Source organism: Macaca fascicularis, chromosome 12, assembly GCF_037993035.2.
Source record: "Macaca fascicularis isolate 582-1 chromosome 12, T2T-MFA8v1.1".
NCBI classification, from domain to species: domain Eukaryota; kingdom Metazoa; phylum Chordata; class Mammalia; order Primates; family Cercopithecidae; genus Macaca; species Macaca fascicularis.
In genome coordinates, this window is record NC_088386.1 from 113,661,631 (window position 1) to 113,685,161 (window position 23,531).

General features: G+C 45.1%; 1 long non-coding RNA gene across 3 annotated transcripts in view; it reads right to left on the reverse strand.

Annotated features, from left to right (window-relative positions):
• The window catches only part of LOC123567950 (uncharacterized), a 105,014-nt gene extending 85,110 nt beyond the window's left edge, over positions 1-19,904 (reverse strand). Inside the window, exons 1-6 of one of the 3 annotated variants that reach the window (XR_010580094.2) lie at positions 18,207-19,904; positions 17,324-17,439; positions 14,665-14,775; positions 14,484-14,567; positions 8,569-8,689; positions 7,382-7,422 (exon numbers count right to left, since the gene is read on the reverse strand). This is a non-coding gene — a long non-coding RNA (uncharacterized lncRNA). The remainder of the gene's footprint in view (positions 1-7,381; positions 7,423-8,568; positions 8,690-14,483; positions 14,568-14,664; positions 14,776-17,323; positions 17,440-18,206) is intronic. The other 2 variants (XR_006691152.3, XR_010580095.2) reach the window with 2 other exon arrangements.
• Positions 19,905-23,531: the final 3,627 nt, after the last annotated feature.

Below are 23,531 nucleotides of genomic sequence, written 5' to 3' on the forward strand. Positions count from 1 at the left end.
TGAGAAAAAACCCCATCAAAAAGTGGGCAAAGGACATGAACAGACACTTCTCAAAAGAAGACATTTATGCAGCCAGCCGACACATGAAAAAATGCTCATTATCACTGACCATCAGAGAAATGCAAATCAAAACCACAATGAGATACCATCTCACACCAGTTAGAATGGCGATCATTAAAAAGTCAGGAAACAACAGGTGCTGGAGAGGATATGGAGAAATAGGAACACTTTTATACTATTGGTGGGACTGTAAACTAGTTCAACCATTGTGGAAGACAGTGTGGTGATTCCTCAAGGATCTAGAACTAGAAATACCATTTGATCCAGCCATCCCACTACTAGGTACATACCCAAAGGATTATAAATCATACTGCTATGAAGACACATGCACATGTATGTTTATTGTGGCACTATTCACAATAGCAAAGACCTGGAACCAACCCAAATGTCCATCAATGATAGACTGGATTAAGAAAATGTGGCACATACACACCATGGAATACTATGCAGCCATAAAAAAGGATGAGTTCATGTCCTTTGTAGGGACATGGATGAAGCTGGAAACCATTATTCTGAGCAAACTATTGCAAGAACAGGAAACTATGTTCTCACTCATAGGTGGGAATTGAACAATGAGAACAATTGGACATAGGGTGGGGAACATCACACACCGGGGTCTGTCATGGGGTGGGAGTAGTGGGGAGGGATAGCATTAGGAGATATACCTAATGTAAATGATGAGTTAATGGGTGCAGCACACCAACATGGCACAGGTATACATATGTAACAAACTTGTATGTTGTGCATATGCACCCTAGAACTTAAAGTATAAGGAAAATTTTTTAAAAATTTAAAAAAGAAGGAAAGGGAGAAATAGGAAAATCCATTGTTCTTTTTCCTTTCAGTTCTTCCTTACTCATTAGTAAGCTTAAGATAGACAATGTTGGTAGAATGCGTGCATATCAAGAACTAAAGTAATACCACTATCACTAGAAAAATGCAAACCAAAACCACAATAACATATCATCTCACTCCAGTTAGAATGACTATTACCAAAAAGACAAGAAATAACAAATGTAGGCAAAAATTCAGGGAAAATGCAACTCATCCCTTTTGGTGGGTCAGGATGTAAATTAGTACAGCCACTATGGAAAACAGTTTGAAGGTTTTTCAAAAAACGGAAAATAGAACAATGATACAATACAGCAATCCCACTACTGGGTATTTATCCAAAGAAGAGGAAATCGGTATATCAAAGGGATACGTGGACCCCCATGTTTATTGCAGCACTATTCAAAGAGCCAAGATATGCAATCATCCTAAGTATTCTTCAAAGGATGAACTGATAAAGAAAATGTGATGTCTGTGTACACAATGGAATACTATTCAGCCATTAAAAAGAATGAAATAATGTCATTTTCAGCAACATGGATAGAATGGAGGTCATTATGTTAAGTGAAAAAAGCCAGACACAGAAAGACAAATATTACACGTTCTTACTCATATGTAGGAGCTAAAACATTGATCTCATGGAAATAGGGAGTAGAATGATAGTTACCAGAGGGTGGGAAAGGTGGGAATAGAATAAGAAAATATGTAATTTAATGGGCATAAACATATCATTACATGGAAGAAATAAGTTATAATTTGATGGCACAGACAACTAACTATAGTTAATAATAATTTATTGTATATTTCAAAACAGCTAGAAGAGAAGATTTGAAATATTCCCAACAAAAGAATAAGTGTTTGGGGTGTTGGATATCCTAAATACCCTGACTTAATCATTACACATTGTATGCAGGTATCAAAATATCACATGTACCCCATAAATACAATGTGACTCCAAAAAGTTTATGAGAAAAAAATGGAATTAAAAGATAAAAATAAAGTATAAATTTTATTTGTCAACATAAACTTTACCAAAGTCAAGATACTTTTGTAAGCTATGATACCAGCCATTTAATACATTTCTAAAGAACTGAGGGTCCTGGAAATTTCACCATGTCAATGCAGTCTTTTTACATTATTAAACAGAGAAAAATGGATGCCCGCTACAGATTTTTAAGATTAGGAAACAAAAAGAAGTCAGAAGAGACCAAATCAGGACTGTAATGTGGATGCCTAATGATTTCTCATCAAAACACTTGCAAAATTGTACTTGTGTAATGAGGAAAATGTCATGGTGGAGAAGAACTCTCTAGCGAAGCCTTCCCAGGGGTTTTCTGCTAAAACTTTGGCTAACTTTCTCAAAACATTCTCATAATAAGCAGATGTTATCACTCTTTGGCCCTCTAGAACGTCAACAAGCAAAATGCCTTGAGCATTCCCAAAACTGTTATCATTACCTTTGCTCTCCACTAGTCTGGTTTTGCTTTGACTGGACCACTCCACCTCTTGATAGCCATTGCTTTGATTGTGCTTTGTCTTCAGGATCATACTGGTAAAGCCATCTACCAGGATCATACTGGTATGGCCGTGTTTCATCTCCTATTACAATTCTTCAAAGAAATGCTTCAGGATCATGATCGCACTTGTTTAAAATTTCCACTGAATGTTGTGTTCTTATCTGCAGATGATCTGGGCACAAAAGTTTTGGCACCCATCAAGTGGAAAGTTTGCTCAACTTTAATTTTTTAGTCAGAATTATGTAAGCTGAACCAATTGAGATGGCAATGGTGTTGGCTATTGTTTGTGCTGTTAATCATCAGTCCTCTTCAATTAGGGCACAAACAAGATGAATTTTTTCCTCACAAATTGATGTGAATGGTCTGCCTCTGCAGGCTTCATCTTCAATATTGTCTTATCCCTTCTTAAAACAAGTTACCCATTTGTAAAGTGCCAATTTCTTTGAGGCATTTTCCCCATACACTTTTTGTAAAGCATCAGTGACTTCACCATTCTTTCACCAAAGCTTCACCATAAACATATGCTTGTTCTTGCTTTAATTGCAGCAGAATTCATGTTGCTCTGATAGGACCTCTTGTCAAACTGAGGCCTTATCCTTCTTAGTGCCTCAAGCAAGATCCTGTTTAGACATGCTATGATGAATTAGTATGAGTTTATTTTGGTACAAAAAGAGTTGGAAATTCATGCATCATTTTTTCATAATACACATTTTCCATGAACTTTTTGAAGTCCCCCTCATAGGTACAATTACTTTGTACCAGTTAAAAATAAAAATTAAAATGAAATGAAATGAAATAACAACAGTTGAATTTGTTTGGGTTAGCATTTCCACTGAATGTATGAGCTATAAATAATTGTGTAATTTAAGTGATTTTACTTGTGAGTTAAATATTCTTATATTTACATTTAAAACTGGCATTGCACAATGTAAAGATGAATGTTATCATACTAATAATGTTTTTAATTTGTACTTAGAATGAAATTGAATACCAATTTTAAAATGCCATGACAACTAGGAAAGAAAGAAAAATGCTTTATATTTTAGTACCTTTAATGGCACTTTTTCTCCTGGTATTTTACACAAGGGGCCCTGCCTATTCATTTTGCCTGGGACCTGCAAATTAGGTAACCTGCTCTTCAGGGCTTTTTGACTTTCATTACAGCACTTTTACTCAGCATGTGCTCATATCACTTTAATAATTTTTCAACATATATGTGCATGTTTTTAAAAATAAAAATAAAGCTAGACTTTTCTGCTTCTGAGAAAATAGAGCAGATGCACTTTTCCCTATTTCCCCTATAAATTATGACTAAAACTCTGGAATGAATATATACACACACCAAATAAGAAACTCTGAAAAGTGAGGAGAAGAGGGCAGACCCGGTAGGGACTTTAGACCATAGGAATGACACAGTGGTGACATCCCTAGATTTTCTTTTTGCCTCATATTCCCAGACTTGGAGCTTAAGAAGCCGGCAACCCCAGAAATGCCAACTGTTGTCAACACAAATAAAAGTCCCAACAAACCTCTGCTTTCTTTAGCCAAATGATTAATAAATGGGCAGTCTAGAAAAAACAAATCCTCGATGATAACTGCTTTACTGCAGCCAAACACCACAGAAAAATCTATGGCTCCACTCTCCCACACACCAGCAAGGACTGAATGGGGAGCCTCACCACCCCAAACCACTCCCCCTAGGGTTTAGTCAGAGAAGGACAAATAGGGAGATGGAACTTTCATCCCCACCTTAACAAACTCCACCCCCACAGTATCAGAGGAGGCCTTGCGAGTAGTAATAAAACACCCCTACCTCTCGCAGGAGGTGTGCACAGAGGCCCAGTGGTGAGGCAGAATTCCCAATGCCACCCAGTGGTAATGAGGAGGCACCCCCTTAGGTGTCAACAGAAGCGGCATGGGAACCCTGCATTTCTAGCCCTATCTGGCAGTAACTGAATGACAACCCCCTCCTTCTTCTGCTGGGACAATGTCAGGAAAAGCCAGCTAAAACTTGCAATTTAAATAAGATGCAGAGTCTCGTAATACCCAAAATGTCTAGATTTCAATTTAAAAAATCACTCATACCAAAAACCAGGAAAATCTCAAACTGAATGAAAAACATAATCCATAGATGCCAATACCAAGAGATGTCAGAATTATCTGCTAAAGGTTTTAGAATAGCCTTTATAAAAATGCTTCAATGAGCAATGATGAACATGTAAAAAATAGAACTTCTCAGTAAATACATAGAAGATGTGAGGAATAGACAAATTGAAATTTTAGAACTGAAAAAATATAATAACAAACATTTTAAAACTCAATAGATGGGCTCAACAGCAGAACAGAGGGGACAGAGGGGAAAAAAAAATCAGTGAACTGGAAGATTGAATAATAAAAATTACCCAGTGGGAATAATAGAGGGAAAATATACCCCCCGCCAAACAAAAATGAACAGAGGCAGTGCACAGCGGCTCACACCTGTAATCCCAGCACTTTGGGAGGCCAAGGCAGGCAGATCACTTGAGGTCAGGGGTTCAAGACCAGCCTGGTCAACATGTTGAAATGCCATCTGTACTAAAAACACAAAAATTAGTCAGGTCTGGTGGCGCACGCCTGTAATCACAGCTACTTAGGAAGTTGAGGCACCACAGCCGCTTGAACCCGGGAGGCACAGGTTGCTGTGAACTGAAATTGCACCACTGCACTCCAGCCTAGGCAACAGAGTGAGACTCTGTCTCAAAAAAAAAAAAAAAAATTAGCAGAGCTTCCAGGAACCTGTGAGACTATAATAAACTATCTGACATTCATGACATTTATGTCATCAGAGGTTCAAAAGGAGAGGTGAAAGAGGGTTAGGCCAAAAAAGTACTTAAAGAAATAATGGCTGACAACTTCCTAATTTTGGCAAAAACATAAACCTACAGATTCAAGAAGCTGTGAAAACTTCAAACATAATAAACTCCAACAAATCTATACCGAGACACATCATAATCAAATTTCTGAAAGCTAAAAACAAACAAAAAATATTACATGGGTAAAACTATTTGACTGACAGCAGATTTCTCATTACAAACCATACAGACCAGAAGGAAGTGCCACAATATTTTTCAAGTGCTGAAAGAAAAGAACTAACAGCCCTAAATCATATATCCAATGACAATGTCATTCAGAAATGAAGAAGAAACCAAGACATTCCCAAATGAAGGTGGTAGGGGAAGGCAAATGTGCCTCGGGAGATCTACTCTAAAAGGATAGCTAAAGAAACTTGTCTGGACTGGATATCATAAAAGAATTCTTGGAGCACCAAGAAGAAAAAAACAACAGGAGTAAAAAATATACTTAAATACAATAGACCTTCCTTCTCCTCTTGAGTTTTCCACAGTTGAAGCAAAAATTATACCACTGTCTAATGTAATTCTCAGTGTAACTGGAGGAAATATTTAAAACAATTATTTTGAAAAGTGGGAAGGTAAAGGGACATAAAGAGAAGAAAAGTTTCAACATTTCGCTCAGACTGGTAAAATGTTGACACCAGTATACTGTTATAAGGTACACATCAGTAATATAATATCTACAGCAATCACTTAAAAAGCTATACAAATAGGTATCCTCAAAAACACTATAGAGAAATAAAAATGGAACTCAAAAAAATGTTAAGTAACCCACAGGAAAGCAGGAAAAAAAACAGAGGAAGAAAAACAAAGAGAAAACAAAAATTAAAATGACAGACTTAAGCCCTAACATATCAATAATTACGTAAAATGTAAACCGTCAGCCGAGTACCATGGCTCACACCTGTAATCACAGCACTTTGGGAGGCTGAGGCGGGTGGATCACGAGATCAGGAGATCGAGACCATCCTGGCTAACACGGTGAAACCCCATCTCTACTAAAACTACAAAAAATTAGTTAGGCATGGTGGCACGCACCTGTAGTCCTAGCTACTCGGGAGGCTGAGGCAGGAGAATCACTTCAACCCAGGATGCGGAGGTTGCAGTTAGCCGAGACTGCACCATTGCACCCCAGCCTGGGTGACAGAGCGACACTCTGCCTCAAAAAAATAAATAAATAAAACGTAAATGGTCTAAATACACCAATGAAGAGAGAAAGATTGGCAAAGAGGAATAAAAATGCCAACCCAGCTATGTGCTGCCAGAAACTCGCTTCAAATATAATTATATAGTCAGATTGAAAGTAAATGGATGAAAACACATATATCATACATACAAATATCAATCAGAAAAAGGAGTGGCTTTATAATATAAAATAGACCCCAGAGCAAAGAAAATTACCAGAAACTGAAAGAGACATTATATAGTGATAAAAAAGTCAATCTACCAAAAAGACCTAGCAATCCTAAGTGTACATGCACCAAACAACAGACTTGCAAAATATGTAAAGCAAAAACTGATTGAATTAAAAAGAAGCATAAAGTCCACAATTATAGCTGGAAACTTTAATGCTCCTCTCTCAACAGTTAATAGAAAAACTAGACAGCAAATAAGCAAGAATGTAGAATAACTCAACTGAATATTCACCAAGAAGATGTAATCAACATTTATGGAACACTGCACCCAACAACAGCAAAATACTCTTTTGTTTTCAAATGTTCACAAAACAAGGTAGACCATATCCTGGACCATTAAAAAAAAAAATACTTGAATAGGTTTTAAAGACTCGAAATTATACAGTGTATTTTCCAGCCATGATGGAATCAAACTAGAAATCAATAACATAAAGACAACAGGAAAATCTCCAAACACTTGCAAACTAAACAACATTCTTCTAAACAACACATGAGTCAAAGAAAAAGTATCAAGGGAAATTAAAATATATGTTTAACTAAATTAAAATGAAAATATAATGTCAAATTTTGTGGAAACAACTAAAAAACTGCTGAGAGGAAAATTTATAGCACTAAACACATACATTAGAAAACAGGAAAAGTCTCAAATAATAATCTAAGTACCTACCTGGAGAATCCAGGAAGAAAAACAGCAAAATAAACCCAAAACTATTAAAAGAAAAATAAAATAAAATAAAAGATGTGAGCAGAAATCAATGAAACTAAAAACAGAAAATCAATGAAACAAATATTAACTTATTTGAAAAGATCAAATATGATTGACAAAATTCTAGCAGGACTGACAAAAAGAGAAGACATGAATTATCAATATCAGAAATTAAACAGGGAATATCATCACAGACTCTGCAGACATCAAAAAGATAATAAGGAAATACTATGAACTCTACACATATAAATTTGACAACTTACATGAAATGGGCCAATTCTTTGAAAAACACAAACTACGACCATTTACCCAATCCTGAAAGATTACCATACGATTCCAGTTATAGAATGTTCTTGAAATGACAAAATTGTAGAAATGGAGAACAAATGAGTAGTGGCCACAGATTAAGGAGGGTGTAGGAGAAAAGTGGGCAAAACTGTAAAAGAGCAACAAAAAGGACCCTTGTGGTGCTGGAACTATTCTATACTTCAGCTGTATCAATGTAATTATCCTGGTTGTGTTATTGTAGTACAGCTTTGCAAGATGCTACTATTGGGGAAAACTGAGTAAAGGATACATGAGATTTCTCTGTATTATTTCTTGCAGCTGCATGTGAATCTACAATATCTCAAAATAAAACGTTTAATTTAAAAATAAATAGGCCAGGCGCAGTGGCTCATGCCTGTAATCCCAGCACTTTGGGAGGCTGAGGTGGGCGGATCACTTGAGGTCAGGAGTTCAAGACCAGCCTGGCCAACATGGTGAAACCTCATCTCTACTAAAAATACAAAAATTAGCCAGGCGTGGTGGCACACACCTGTAGTCCCAGCTGCTCGGGAGGTTGAGGCAGGAGAATCGCTTGAACCCGGGAGGCAGAGGTTGCAGTGAGCCAAGATTGTGCCACTGCACTCCAGCCTGGGTGACAGAGCAAGAGTCTGTCTCAAAATAAATAAACAAAATAAAATAAATAAAGCCAATTCAAGAATGTAGGTGGGAGAGGTAAAAAGATGTAAAAGGAAGAATCAATGCCTGGTTTTTGACACATAATTTCAAAAGAAATCAAGAAAGAGTACATAGAGGTGAAGGAACAAGAAATAGAGGTCCACATGCAGAATTTCAAATGACAAAAAATAGCCAACTATTCTTACCAGCAAAAAATTCCAGGAGATTGTGAAACGGGAGGATCCCTTGAGCCCAGGAGTTTGAGGCTGCAGTGAACTGTGATCACACCACTGCACTGCACTACAGTCTGGATGACAGAGCAAGACCCTGTCTCACAAAAAAAACAAACAAACAAACAAAAAAAAACAACTTTTATATGTTTGTTATTTAAATTAGGAGGAAGAGTAAAAGTAATATAGGAAGCTAAATTATTTTCTTTTACTACAAAGATTCAAAAGCTAATTTTACATATAACTGTCTTAACCTATTAGTTAGATTAGACCAGCAATTCTCAAAGAACTAAAACCAGAAAAAAACTAGAAAAGATTGCCTCAATTTTTATTTTCAGTACTTTCAGCAGACTAAGTATTTGAATTGGCTCCCCAGCTTAACAGAATAAGAAAAGCTGTATAACGTTTTTCATCAACTTGAAGATATTTAGGTTGCTATCTAAACAATGAAAAATGAGGACACCAAGATCCAGAGGGGAAGGAAATTCAAAGAGGTGAGCCTGGCATTTGGATCTGATTTTCTCCAGATGCATCAGCCCATTCTGGAAGACAGAAGTGACGGACTGAGAAGCTGAGCATATCTTTTCTTTTGGGGGAGGGGGTTGGTTTTTTTACTGCTTGGTGTTCTCTGAGCTTCTGGAATCTGTGGTGTGCTGTCTGTTGCTAATTTGGGGAAATTGTTGACTATAATTTGTCCAAGTTCTCCCTCCTCTTCTCTTCTCTCCCCTTTCCCTCTCTCTCATCTTTTGGGATTCCGATTACACATATGTTAGCCCACTGATATTATCCTACAGTTCTTAGATGCTTTGTTCTGTTTGTTCACTCTTTTTTTCCCCTTTGTATTTCAGTTTGAATAATTTCTACTACATTTTCTTCAAGTTTACTGATTCTTCTCTCAGCTATGTTGAGTCTACTGATGAGTCCATCAAAGGCATTCTTCATTTCTGTTACTGTGTTCTCTATTTCTAGCATTTTCATTTGATTTTTCTTATAGTTTCCATCTCTCTTTTAAAATTACCCGTCTGATTATCCATGGAACAAAGTGGATTAATCTCAAAAACATATTGCTACGTGGAAGTAAACCAAACTCGAAATACTACATACTTAATGATTTCATTCACACAACATTCTGGAAAAGGCAAAACTATAAAGACAGAAAACATATCAGTAGTTACTAGGTACTAAAGGTGGCAGGAGTGGATTGGCTACAAACAGGAATGAGGGAACTTTGGGGTGACAAAATATTACATATTTTTATTAAATAAATGTATATATTAATAAAAATTTATAGACTGTACACTTAAAATGGTGAAATTTTACTGTATGCAAATCATATGTCAATAAACCTTATTTTGAAAAATATAAAACAAAATGATAGAAATAAAATAAAGCCCTGCCATTACACATACTCCAGAAGAGATAAATTTTTTTAACTGGCCACACTAAGCATTGTGAAGACACAGAACAATGCGAATTCTCTTACACTATTGGAGAATTGTAGATTCCTGCAAGAACTTTGGGAAATTATTTGACAATATCAGCTAAAATTGAACATATGCACACCCCACAACCCCGCCATTCCCTTACTAGGATTATACCCAAAGTAAAATTCACAAAAATGAATGCCAAGAGACAAGTACAAAAATGTTTATAGGCCCTTATTCATCATAGCCAAAAACTGGAAACAGTTGCATATAATTGGTAATTCAATGCACTCTACATTTCTATATACTAGTGTCGTATGCACTTTTCTAAACACATTTTGTGCTTGTTTTATACTTTATAAAACATATTCCATATATAAGTATGCAAAGCCTTTAATGCTCGACCCATGCCCACCTCCACAGCCTAATTTCCTGTCCTAGACAGTCTCATTCAAACAGACCACAGCCTCTCACTCTCCATGCCTTTGCACACTCTGTTCCCACTATCTGGATAGTCTGCTACGTGTCCAACTTTGATACTCTTCCTCTACGTGGCAATCTTCAACTTCACTTCAAAGCCTAAATCAGATATTATCTCATTCCAAAAGCCTTCATTGAACTCCCACTCCATGCAAGCTTCCCACAACAGGGCTGCGTTAGGTACTTCTAATTTAATTCCTCATAACACCGTATGCTTTAGGTCAGAGTTTATCAACCTCATCACTTTTGACATTTTGGGTCAGACAATTATTGATGTGAGGGGCTGTCTTGTGCATTTTTAGGATTTTTTTTTTTTTTTTTTTTTTTTTTTAGCATTCTCACCCTCTACTCACTAGATGCCTGTATTATGCCCCCTCCCCACCGCACATTGTGACAAATGTTCTCTGAGCAGCAAAACCACCTCTGGTTGAGAAGCACTGTTCTGGGGCTTTGGAGGAGCCTTCCCGTGCCTGAGTTCAGAAACAAATGAGATATCAGCCAAAAGTCAGGGAGATGAAAATCGGAACGTTAGTGATAGAGTTGAGTGGAGAATGTGGCTCTACCCTGCCATCCCGGAGACAAACAGTGCAGGACGACCAAGGGCCCCCACACAGGCAGGCCCCTCGCGGGATGGCAGAGAGGAGACTGGGATGCCAATGTCCTGGGAACGGGCTGGCTGAGGGAAGGGAAAGATGGAAGGAGCTGGTCGACTTGCTGGATTTCTCCTTCCAACTCCCCAACCTGACATGAAAAAGATGGAGCAGGGTGAGGAGAGAGGCCAGGGGATTACTCAAGAATCCTTCCAGAGGGAGGAATGACGATAGCCCTAACACCGTGCCTCTGTCACAGCCTTGGGGACATCATAATTCCTGGCCTCTTGTCGGTCTCCTGCATGGAAATGGAGGGTATGGACTATGTCCTGCTCATCCCTGCATCCCCAGGGCTGGCCCAGGGCCTGGCTTGAGCTGGGAGTTCAGTATATGTCCTTTTGTTCTTCTAGTCCCCACCATTGCTGGTATTGCAGTGTGCCTGGGACCCTTAGAGCCCCACAGTATCTCCGGAGAAAGCCACGCTCCCTACAGTGAATCCTGAAGCCGCCCCTCTGCCTTCCGTGTCCCTGGTTCACAGACATTGCTCACCAAGGGAGCCTGATACGTGAAAGAAGCTCAAATGTTCCATCAACCGGGAAGGCGTGCGGCAGCAACGGGCACTTCCTCTGCACCACAGCCATCTGACCACAAGGGGGCGATGTCCCCCTTCCAATGCCTCTACAACCGCCATCCCTAAAACTAACTCCTCACCCCAGGACCAGAGCGGACATAGGAGGGAGGTGGACTCCCCACTCCCCTTTCTAAAGGAAGGAGGTGGCCCTGCACTAGGTGATTGCCCTCATGGGCCACAGCTGGGCATCTGGCTGACTCAGGTTCTAGGCTTCTCCTTCCCCCGACCTGTCCCCCTCGAGGTTCTCTCCTATAGAGCTTGGGGCATCCCTAGCCTCTCCAGACCCAGGGAGGTGACCATTCCCCGGTGCTATCCTGGGGGCTCCACCAGCCCTGGGCTGGTCAGGAAGGCACCATGCTGGCCCTCAGCTTCCTACCCCCACCATCCCCACTTCTAAGTGGTGCTGCTACCTCTCAGGTCCTGCTTCCCTGTGCAGCCTGGATTCCTCCCAATGCAGCCCGGAGACATTGTCTAGCCTCATCCGCCTCTTGGGTGACTGTCCTAGATTCTCTGTCACTGGATCTTTGGACCAGCCAATGCTGTCAGTTGCCTCACCTGCTGAGGGCGTGGTGAAACAGGTGGTCACTAGGATGTCATGGGCCCTGAGCCTCCTCTCTAAGGCCTGTCCTTGCTACCCCTTCTCTTGTCCCACTCTTCTCTGATCTCACAAGGACTTCTGCCATCTCAGGACCTGGACCCCAGCATGCTCCTGCCCCCACCCCATCTACACTGTTCTGGATAAGCCCAAAGTCTTTGGAAGCAGATAGAGATGGGTTTGAATCCTTATGCAGCACTTATTAACAGAGTTGTTACTTACCTTCTGTGAGGCTTGGTTTTGTAATCTGTGAAATGGGAGTGATCATGGCCACCCTTTTGAGTTTTTTGTAAGTGACATCCTGTGCATCTCATGCAGGGCCCAACGCTATCATAGACAGCCAGTAAATGTTGCTTCCCTCCCACCATTTCACATGAGCACTGGGCTCGGCATTCTACACACAGAATCGTGAATATCCACGTAACTTTGTCAGCTAGTTATTACTGGTCCATTTTATAGACGAAGAAACTGAGACACCACGAAGTCAAATAATCTGTCCGGGATCACGTAAGTGGGGAACTAGTAAAGCTGACACTTGGGCCCATATTGGATGGACGTGAAGGCAAATCCTGCTCTGCCTGGGCACTCTGCCCCAATGTGCTGCATGCAGGTAAAGGAGAGTGTTTTACCGTCCATGTTTTCTAATAGGCTTCTCAGTGCTTTGATCCTACCTCTGCAGAAGCACCCACCACCACTCCTTTTAGGGAAAAGAGGCCTATTTACCTTTTAATTTTACTTTCAATCAGTCAGATTCAGTTCCACGTTCATAGAGACTTGGGGTAGTTCAGGGAAATCAAAGCCTGGGTGTCCTTGGAGAAAGGTTGACGTTCATGCCCACTCTTTTTTTGGGGGCCATTGACTTTGAAAAAGAGGGAAGTCTAATAACTGAGTCTGGGAAATAAAGATGCCTGCATTTCACGTCCTCTGACCCAGATCTCGGAGGATTGGGAGCAGCTGTTTCCATCTCCACAGGTGCTGGAACCTCCAGGAATGTGGTCACATGGAAGGGGAGGAGCAAGGGTGAGTGGAATAGAACTTCCAGAGGTCAAATCACCCAAAAGGTCCAGTGGAGCTGAACACTGCACTGTCTGCCATAGGAGAGGAACTCACCTGCCCTGCCAAGCAGCAGGCCGGCTGCAGGGGAATGGACAGGTTGGCCTTGCAGACTCAGGGAGCAAGCACCAGGGCATGGGCCATGCAGGGCTGTGAGAGGGCAGCCCAGAGACACCCAGGTCCCAAAGGCCCAAAGAACGGGAAATGGGGGTTTTGAGAGGGGAAGGATCTTGCCTAGGACCCATTGTGACCAGAGCCCCTTCTGCTGAGCCACACCCTGGAGCCATAGGCTCTCTGGCTTCTGCCACTGCTGACTGCCTGCGTGGTGGTCATTGAGGAAATCTGGGCCAGGTCCAATCCGCCACGAGGGATTGATTGATAATGGGAACAGAGACTGTGGGTCTCCGTCCTGACCGCTCTACTGAAGCTTTTAATAATCAGCCTGCCTCTAAGTGCCTGAAGACTCTCGGCTTCCAGCTGTCTATTAATTGTGCCTCTCAGGCCCTTGGACAGTTGGTTCAGCCTGCTGCCCACTGTGACCGCTTCCAGGAAGGCCAACGAGTGACTGCAGTTCCCAAGCTGGCCACTAGAGGGAGCCTTAGCCCGTAACAGCTCTGCCTTAACTGGCGGAGGAGAAGACAACCAAAGGGTCCCAGAATCCCTGCCCGTCTGGACATCCCAAAGTCCTCCTCCCTTAGCTCTCCCCAGCCCAAGTGTAGGCCCCTCTTGTTTTCAGAAGTTCTTGAAAAGGGAGGTCTCCATCCTCCCCTGAGAACCACTGGCAGCAGCTCCAGCCAAAACCCTGCCTACCGGTGCCTCAGTGGCGTGGGGCCTGGGGGGAGGCTGCCTGGGAGACAGAAGGCAGATGAGATGGGACACGGAGGGACAGAGAGGAGGGAAGGAAGAGGGCAGATGCAGACAGGAGGGGCTGGAGGGGAGGAGGCGCTGAAAAGGGAGACAGGGGAAGAGTGGAAACAGGAGAGAGGAGACCCCAAGGGGGAAACCTTGAATTCAGCCTCCCCTGCCTGCCCTTCCTGCCGGTCCCAAACACCCATCCAGAGGAGGACCCGTCTCCCTCCCGCCAGTGTCGGCTGTGGCTCCAGGCCTGCCCTGTTTACCTGGCCCAGTCACAGTCTCCCAAACACCAGTCCAGGATTTGGGGTTATTAGAGGCTGGGGAGGGTGAGATCCTGGAGCCGGAATCTGAGAAGAGGAAGCGCGGTGAGACGGCTGTAACCCAGCACCAGGCACACACACAACGCTGACGCTGCCCTGAATTCCACCCGGCTGCGGCTCTCACCTGATCTCCACCTCTCTTATCTCCGCTTGGGATAGAGTTCAGCTGGTTTTAGTCATCTGAAGGACTGTCATTCACAGAAGCTTCTCCTTCTCCGGCTGACACCTGCTGATACTGCAGCAGGAATGATCCAGGTTAGGTATCAAGCTCTGTCCAAAAGGCTGCCCCTGGAGGGGGCTTCAGCTTTCAGGGACAAATCGCCTTCCTTCCTGCCCTCTGTCCTCCCCATCCTGACGTCTATGGAGGAGAAACCTTGGCAAAAGTGACTAACGGAAGCAAAGAGTAAAGCCCAGGAAAACACGTTGATTGGGGTGGGTGGGGGTCAAGGTCTTCAGAGCTGTCTATACTTGCTGTGTCTCTACTTCCTATTCACTCAGCAGTTCACCAGCTCTACAAATATCGTGAGACTTTCATGAGCCTGACACTGTGCTAAGCCACTTCCTTGGCCTCCTGCCTCCTGGTGATGCTGTTGCTCTTTTCTCAAAGGAAAGGACAAGGATGATTCCTTTGTGATCAAATTCAGTGACCTTCCTCTGGGGCTCACTCAGTTTGATCCTAAGGTGGTGGCTGGACTGTTGACCAGCCATTCTTTCCTTCTAGAAACTCTCAGCTCCTTTCCCCATCAAAACAGCACCCCTCCTAGGTCCTCCTCCTTCCTCTCTGAGACCTCTGTCTTCTTCACAGGACCCTCTCCTCCTCTTCTTCCCTTCTCCTTACATAGCAGTGTTCCCCTGCTTCCACCCACGACCCTCCGCTGTCTACAATACCTCTGTGTCAGGATGACTCACAGCCTGCAAATGCACAGCAATTTTCCTATGTCTCTATTTATTTTGTACATCACACAACCCTCGCTACTGCACTAGCAAGAAACTTTAGGTTGTATCTAATACTTGGAACTTAGATAGCGCCAAGGCCTGGAGACAGGCCCGCTTGGTCATCCAGTCCGTTGTCCTCAGGGGTCACCCCGAGATGTCCACCATCTAATCTGGGTGGCCATGTGAGTTAAGCTGCTCTCTCTGTAGTCTCTGGACTCCACACATGGAGCATAGGAAGCTCTGGCCTGGAGCCCCAGGCCTTGTCCTCTGTGCCCAAGATACAGGGGAATGGACAGATTGACCTTGCAGAGGAGTAAGCACGAGGACAGAGCATGCAGAGAGGCAGTCACCTCCCTGGAGATAATGTTGAGAACTCCATGCAGCCACCCACCCCAACCCCAGACCCTTTCCCATTCTCTTTCTCCAGTCCAGGGGGGCATTTGAACTGACCCAACTTGAGTCACGTACTCTTCCCTGGACCAGTCTGCTGTATGACTGGAGGAAGTGGTCATCAAGATATCCCAATACACTGACATGGCCCCTGGCAGCCATCCCTATACATACCCCCCTCTTCCCATGAAAGAGGGGGACTCAAGCTGTGCACCTACCCCCTCCCCATATGGTATCTAATATAACTCTTAAATCCTTCCCTCCAGCACATGTTGGAGTATGAATCAGAAATTTCCAGTTGTTCCCAATACCCACTCTCCTCTCCTCCTTTACTAATACATCCCCAGAAGTATGGCTGTACTCATGGCTGCACAGTATAAAAGTTACATTTCCCAGCAGCTAGTTGAGGCCTTGTGACAGCTTTGGCTATTGTGATCTGAGCAGAAACAATGTATATAATGTAAATGTACCACATCCTTAAAGAGAAGGGCACGCCCTCCCCTTCCTCTTTTCCTGCTTTTCACTGACTAGAATGCAGTTGTAATGGCAGGAGCTGGAGCAACCATCATGGACCACATATTGAGGATGGCAGGGCGATCAAATTGAAGGACCCTGGGGTCCTGAACAATTTCACAGGGGAGAGCTATAATACAAGTAAGACAAAAATAAACGGCCACATTTAAGTGTTTGGTAATTCAAAGCCTTTGTTATAGAAGCTGAACTAATATGCTAACTGATAGAGCTAAAGAGATCTTCAGGGCAGGTGCAGTGGCTCACGTCTATAATCTCAACATTTTGGGAGGCTGAGGCAGCAGGATCACTTGAGCTTGGGAGTTCAAGGCCAGCCTGGGCAACCTAGCAAGACCTAGTCTCTGCTTAAAAAAGAAAAGAAAAGAAAAGAAAAAATTAGCTGGGCATGGCGACACACACCTATAGTCCCAGCTATTCAGGGGACTGAGGTGGGAGGATTTCTTGAGCCCAGGAGGACAGAGCTGCAGTGAGCTATGATTGCACCACTGCACTCCAGCCTGGGCAATGGAGCAAGACCCTGTCTCTATAATAAACAAAAACGAGAGATCTTCAGTCCATTTCTATAGCACTTTCCAGCTATGAGATTTGGGGCAAACTACTTAATCCTTCTAAGCTTTCATTTCCTTAGCTGCCTACCTATTTCCCACAATCATTTTGCAAAATGAATGAAATAGCATTGAATAAAGCACCTAATATAACATTGACATATACTTGGGGTTCAACTGATGTTGAAACTGACAGCCCAGTCATCTTTACAAAATACCAACCAGATCCCCTGCCCCCTCGATTCGGAATCTTCGAACACTCCCACTGCTCTAACTACAAACACCAAACCCTTCCTGTGGCCTACAAAGCCCTGCCTAGCTCACCCAGCCTCTCTAGCCCAACCTTCCCCACCTCCCCCGGCTCCTTTTGCCCACTCTGACCTTGCAGTCATCTCACTGCCTCCACAAACATTGATCGAGGGCCTTTCACAGTCCAGACACTGTGCTGGGACTTCGCACATACACACCCGGAGCCTTGCTCTTGCAGACTTTACGGTCTAGTGAGGGAGAAAGAAAAAAATAAGTTCACATAAATAAATAAGCATAGCTAACATTTATTGAGCACTTACTACCTGCCAAGTGCTGTCTGAGCTGTTTTTACATATATAAATTATCAACTCCTACAATCCTCTGAGTTAGGTGTTACTATGATCACCCCACATTTTACAGATGTGGAAACAGAAGCACAGCAAGGTCAAGCAACTTGCCCAGGGTCACACAGCTAGTGGGCATGGAGCCAGAATTTGAACTTGTGTAGTCTGACACCATAGCCTGTGCATTCAACCATGAGTCTGTCCTGCCTTCAAATTCATGCCAAATTACCACTGTGAAATGTGCTATCAAGGGAGTGTACGTGGGGTTCAGAGGCACGAAGACTCTCCTGCCCCTGGGCCTTGGCATGTGCTGTTCCCTCTGCCTGAAACACCCTTTCTTCCCTCTTTGCCTGACCAACTCCTGTTCACCCTTTGGATTCTGACATTCTGCACATGTCACTTCCTAAGGGACGCCTTCTCTGCTCTCCCCAGACCAGCCAGATCCATTTAGAAACTCTTGCTCCGTAAAGCACCCTTGCTCCCATGCACGATCACACTGTGATTATATATTTGCTGATTCTTTATAAGTTTTTCCTGATCCCATGAGACCCGGAGTGCCGTGAGACAAACAAGCACATTGTTAGTGCTCAGGGCCAAGTACAGTGCCTGTACACAGTAGGTGCTCAGTATGTATCTTTCAAATCAGTTCATTGATTGGTTGATTGACTTACCCCAAGCTGGGCCTGCTGTCTCCAGAGTGCTAAAGCTCCATCTCTCCTGGTGGTCTCTTGCTGTCCTCGAGGACCCCTGCCCATGCCCCAGTGGCCTTGGCTCCTAATACCCTACACCAGCCAGAGTCCCCTGAGGGAGGGAGAGGTAATGGTTCGGCCAGATCAGATTCTGCAAATGCAAGAGGGGCTGAGGGAGGGCCGGGGCGGGGAGATGACAACCTTCCAGGCACCCCTTGGTTTCCCAGGGCCAGACCTGGGATGGGGGTTTCTCAGGACTGATCTGGGAGTCAGGAAATGGAGCAGAGGTTAAGAGGAGGGGCCCAGAAGATGGACATCCTGTCTCGATGGCCAGAGATGATCTTTCAAACCCCATAAAACCTGGAGCCATGGAGGCGGTTGTACCAGCATCCCACACGCCGTAGTCTGGAGTCCAGAGCCGGCCAGATCGATATCGTGTGAGAGGCTTTCTGCTCCAGCCTTTTCTGCTGCCAAGTGTCCCCAGAGGCCTAAGGAAATGGCGGAGAAGGCAAGAGGCACCAGAAAAGGAAAGGAAGCACATGTTTCTCAGTGTCCCGCAGGGCCAGCAGTAAGCCGAGCACCATGCTAGGTGCTGTGTGGTCATGCAGCCCTCCAGGATAGGTGTGACCCCATATGACAGATAAGGAAACTTGGGCCCAGCCATACCTATCCTCTTGGCTCCATCTGGATGAGGCGGTCTCCTGGCATGTGCCAGCAGCCATACCCAGGACAGAGCCTCGAAAGGGCCTTTTGCAGTCTCTGGGCCCAACATTTCCAGGTACAGGAGCTCACCCCTCCCAAAGCACCCCTTTCCATTTCAAGCATCTCCTCCCACCTCTGGCCTCCCTGTGGCCCTCATCTGTTACATGTGGAGCCCAGAGAATGGTGACTCTTCCAGCGAGGGGGCCATCAAACATCGGAGGCCAGCATCCCATCTCATCCTCCCTGATCCCTGAAGCTCTTCTTCTCCAGGTCGAGCTCTCAGCTCCTTCGGGTGCTCCTTGGGGCCCTGACCCTTTCCCACCACACCCCAGCTTGCCCACATCCACATCCAGTGTGTGCCAGGCACCCCCCCGCAGCTGATCTGATCTGCAGAGCTCATGGAGACATTCTCTCCCCTCCTTTGATCCTGCCCTTCTGCCAACCAGTGCAGCAGGGGTCAGCTCACTGTGGGAGAAGCTCCCTGCCCCACTGATGACCCCATGATCCCTGGGACTGACTCATCAGTTAGCTGAACACCAGAATGCTTGGAGAGAAGGCGGTAGGAAAGGAGATGCCTGTGTGCAGACGCAGCATATTCCGAGGGACTAGGTCTCTTGTGTACATGTGTCTGTGTGTGTACGTGTGGGCCTGTATGTCTGCACATCTTGTGTGTGTGCATCTGTGTGTCTCTGTGCATGTGTGTTCATGTGTGTGCATCTGTGTGTGCCTGTGTATATGTGTGTCTGCGTGTCTCTGTGTGTCCGTGTGTGTCTGCATGTCTTGTGTGTGTGTATCTGTGTGTTTGTGTGCATGTGTTCGTGTGTGCATGCATCTGTGTGTCTGTGTGTGTGCCTGTGTATATATGTGTCTGCATGTCTCTGTGTGTCCATGTGTGTGTCTGCATGTTGTATGTGTGTGCATCTGTGTGTCTGTATGCATGTGTGCTTCTGTGTGTGCATCTGTGTGGATGCATATGTGTTCATGTGTGCATCTGTGTGTCTATGTGTGTGCAACTGTGTGTGCATGCGTATGCGCGTGTGTGTTTGTGTCTCTGTGGCGCATGTGTGTCTGTGTCTCTGTGCGTGTGTGTGTGTCTGCGTGTCTTGTGTGTGTGCATCTGTGTGTCTGTGTGCATCTGTGCGGGCATGTGTATGCACGGGTACCTGTGTGTCTCTGTGCGTGTGTGTGTGTCTGCGTGTCTTGTGTGTGTGCATCTGTGTGCCTGTGTGCATCTGTGCGTGCATGTGTATGCACGGGTACCTGTGTGTCTCTGTGCGTGTGTGTGTGTCTGCATGTCTTGTGTGTGTGCATCTGTGCGGGCATGTGTATGCACGGGTACCTGTGTGTCTCTGTGCGTGTGTGTGTGTCTGCATGTCTTGTGTGTGTGCATCTGTGCGGGCATGTGTATGCACGGGTACCTGTGTGTCTCTGTGCGTGTGTGTGTGTGTCTGCATGTCTTGTGTGTGTGCATCTGTGTGTATGGGGGGAAGGTGTGTCTTTAGTCCTATACCTACTGTCAGTGTTTTTAGAATGGGCCATATCCTTCCCATGTTCTGACTGCTTGTAAATTGCTAAGCACTAATAAATAGGCATTTTCACCAACTAACAGGGAAAATTCCAGAAAAACCAGTTTCTTAAAAGAGGAAGGCAGACTTTGATTTCACCACCCCGCCCCCCACCCCAGAAGGTATTGTAAAGCCCGTGGAGCTGAAATGAAGCAGCCTGCAAAGCCTCTTCCAGGTGTCCCCTCCCACCCAGCTGCGCAGGCCCTGGGGGTGAATCCCATGAAGATATGGCCATGGCTCCTCCCCTCTTAGACCGCCCACGGGACGCAGGAGGAGGGACATTTGAGGCCTGGAATTTTTAAAATACCAGTGGGCTCCACTGCAGATGGGAGGGGATGGTATCCTCCCACCCCCAAAAAGCGAGGCAGGGATCTAAGCCAGTCCAGAGGGGACTTCTTCCCACTGTGCCTTCCTCCACTCCTCAGCTCCCCACCCGTCCAAGCACAGGTGCCCATGGGCCTACACACACCCCTGCCCTAGAAGAAGCCAATCTGAGGAGAGGGCTCCTAGCAACTTTCAGCCTGGGTTGCACAGAGTTACCCAAGAGTGATTAAAATTCCCACTGCCCAGGCTGGACCTTAGACTGACCCACTCAGAATCTCTGGGGTGGGGCCCAGGCTTCAGCACTTTCCCGCCGAGCTTGAGACAAGAGAGAGCCTCATAGCCGCCATCCCTCTGCCCCTCCTTGCCCCCGCTGATGTTCCTACCTCTTCCAAGGCTGGACTCTCTTCACACCCTGCACGCCTTGTGCAACCAGAGTTATCCTGCTCATCAGGACCAGGACTGGCCCCTACTGGCCTCGGCCAGCCCCAGGCAGCAGAGATTCCAGAATCTTGTCAATAAGGCAAGCACCCAAGGTGAGGTCTAGGGCTGCTTCTCTCCCATGGAGACCCACACTGGATCCTAATGTTTCAGGTGGTTGAGGCAGAGCCCGGGGCTGAGCATCTCAGCCTGGCCTAGTACCAGCAAGAGATACACATGCAAGCAGCTCAAACTTCAGCACTCACGCAGATTTTCTGGGGATCTGGCTAACATGAAGATTCTTATCTGCAGGCCTGGGGTGAGGCCAAAGGTCCTGTCTTTCCTGTAAGCACCAGGTGATACTGATGCCAATGGTACACGGGCCACACTCTGCATAGAATATGCAAAGGTGGCTGGGCGCCTTTAATCACACCTGTAATCCCAGGACTTTGGGAGGCTGAGACAGGCGGATCACGTGAGGTCACGAGTTCGAGACCAGCCTGGCCAATATGGTGAAACCTCATCTCTACTAAAAATACAGAAATTAGCCAGGAGTGGTGGTGTGTGCCTGTAATCCCAGCAACTCAGGAGGCTGAAGCTAAAGAATCACTTGAACCTGGGAGGCGGAGGTTGCAGTGAGCTGAGATCGCACCACTGCACTCCAGCCTCCTGGGTGATGGAGTGAGATTCTGTCTCAAAGAAAAAAAAAGAAAAGAAAAAGAAAAAGAAAAAAGAAAGAAAGAAAATGCAAGGTCCTTTGGGTATTCTGTGTGATAATGTGTGTCAGGAGAGCTGCCCTTCTTCACCCAGAGCCCTCCGCTGCAGCCCCGTCCACTTCCTTCTTGAGGTACCAGGAGCACAGCCACCACACTGCTGAGTCCCCTCAAAGGCCAGCTGCATCAGCTCGGCTCACAGGCCATAGCTTGTCTCTCTCATCAGACACTCCTCCCCTGTACCAGGCCAACCCCCGAGGTCCCTACATCCCTCCGCAGCCGGACAGTGTCAGGGGACGACCTCCTGACCTCCCCCATCACACACCCAGGAGCGCTGGTCCACTCCCTGGGAAGCCAGCCTACAGCCTAGCCCGTAACCCCGTATCTGACCAGTGACATCAGTTTGGTTTCCCGCTTGTCCATGGCTCATTAGAGTGTGTCTCTCCCCTCAGAAGCCAGCCCTGAGAGCGGAGAAAGAGGCAAGAGCTAGGAAGAGCCTGGCCGAGAAGTCAGCTCACCTGGGTTCGTAGCCTGGCTGGGCCACTTACCCCGGCTCTGTGATTTTGAGCAAGTGTCTTCACCTCTTTGAACTGCAGTTTCTTCATCTGTGAAATGAGGACAAGGATAACCCTTACCTCTCAGGTGCACGTGCGTGAGAAATGATACCCAAGTGCTTAGCACAGGCTCTGGCACTTAGCAGGTGTTGGCTGAATGCCAGCCTTCACCAGTGGGGATGCCGAGTACCAGCTCTTCCAGCTAGAAACTGTGTGACCTCTCAGTGCATCGGTTTCCTTATATGTCTCTGCGTATAACAGTGCCTACTTCACGGTTTTGTTGGGATGACTCAGCATGACGTCATCAGCATGACAATATCTAACAGATAGCAGGGTGCAAGACATGTTCAGTCTCCACCTAGGACAGGGTCTGAGTTTCCTGTGTCTTGTATCCCTCATAGCAACAGGTTTCAAAGTATGATCCAGGGACCCCAGGGGTCCCTGAGACCCTTTCAGGAGTGCTGAGGTCAAAACCATTTTCATAATGCTATGAAGCCATTATTTGACTTTTTTGCTCATTTTCCCACAAGTATACAGTGTTTTCCAGAGGCCCATGATGGGTGATATTGCAACAGATTGTATGCAGAAACTGATATAAGAATCTGGCTGTCTCCTGGTAAGCCCGACGCGAATAGGCCTTTACAAAATGCAAAGCACGTGGTGGCTCATGCCTGTTATCCCAGCACTTTGGGAGGCCAAGGAGAGAGGATTGTTTGAGCCCAGGAGTTCGAGACCGACCTGAGCAGCATAGTGAAACCTCTTTTGTACAAAAAAAAATATTAAAAAATTAGCCAGGTATGGTGGCACACACCTGTGGTCCCAGCTCCTTGGGGGCTGAGGTGGGAGGATCACTTAAACCTAGGAGGTTCCCTAGTCATAGCGAGCGCGAGCTATGATTGTGCCACTACAGTCCAGCCTGGGCAACAGAGCAAGACTCTGTCTCAAAAATAATAATAATAATGCAAAGCAAAGTCACCCTTCTCACCCAGTGCTTTTGTTTTAGAAAATATTTTTTTTCACAAAAATGCTATC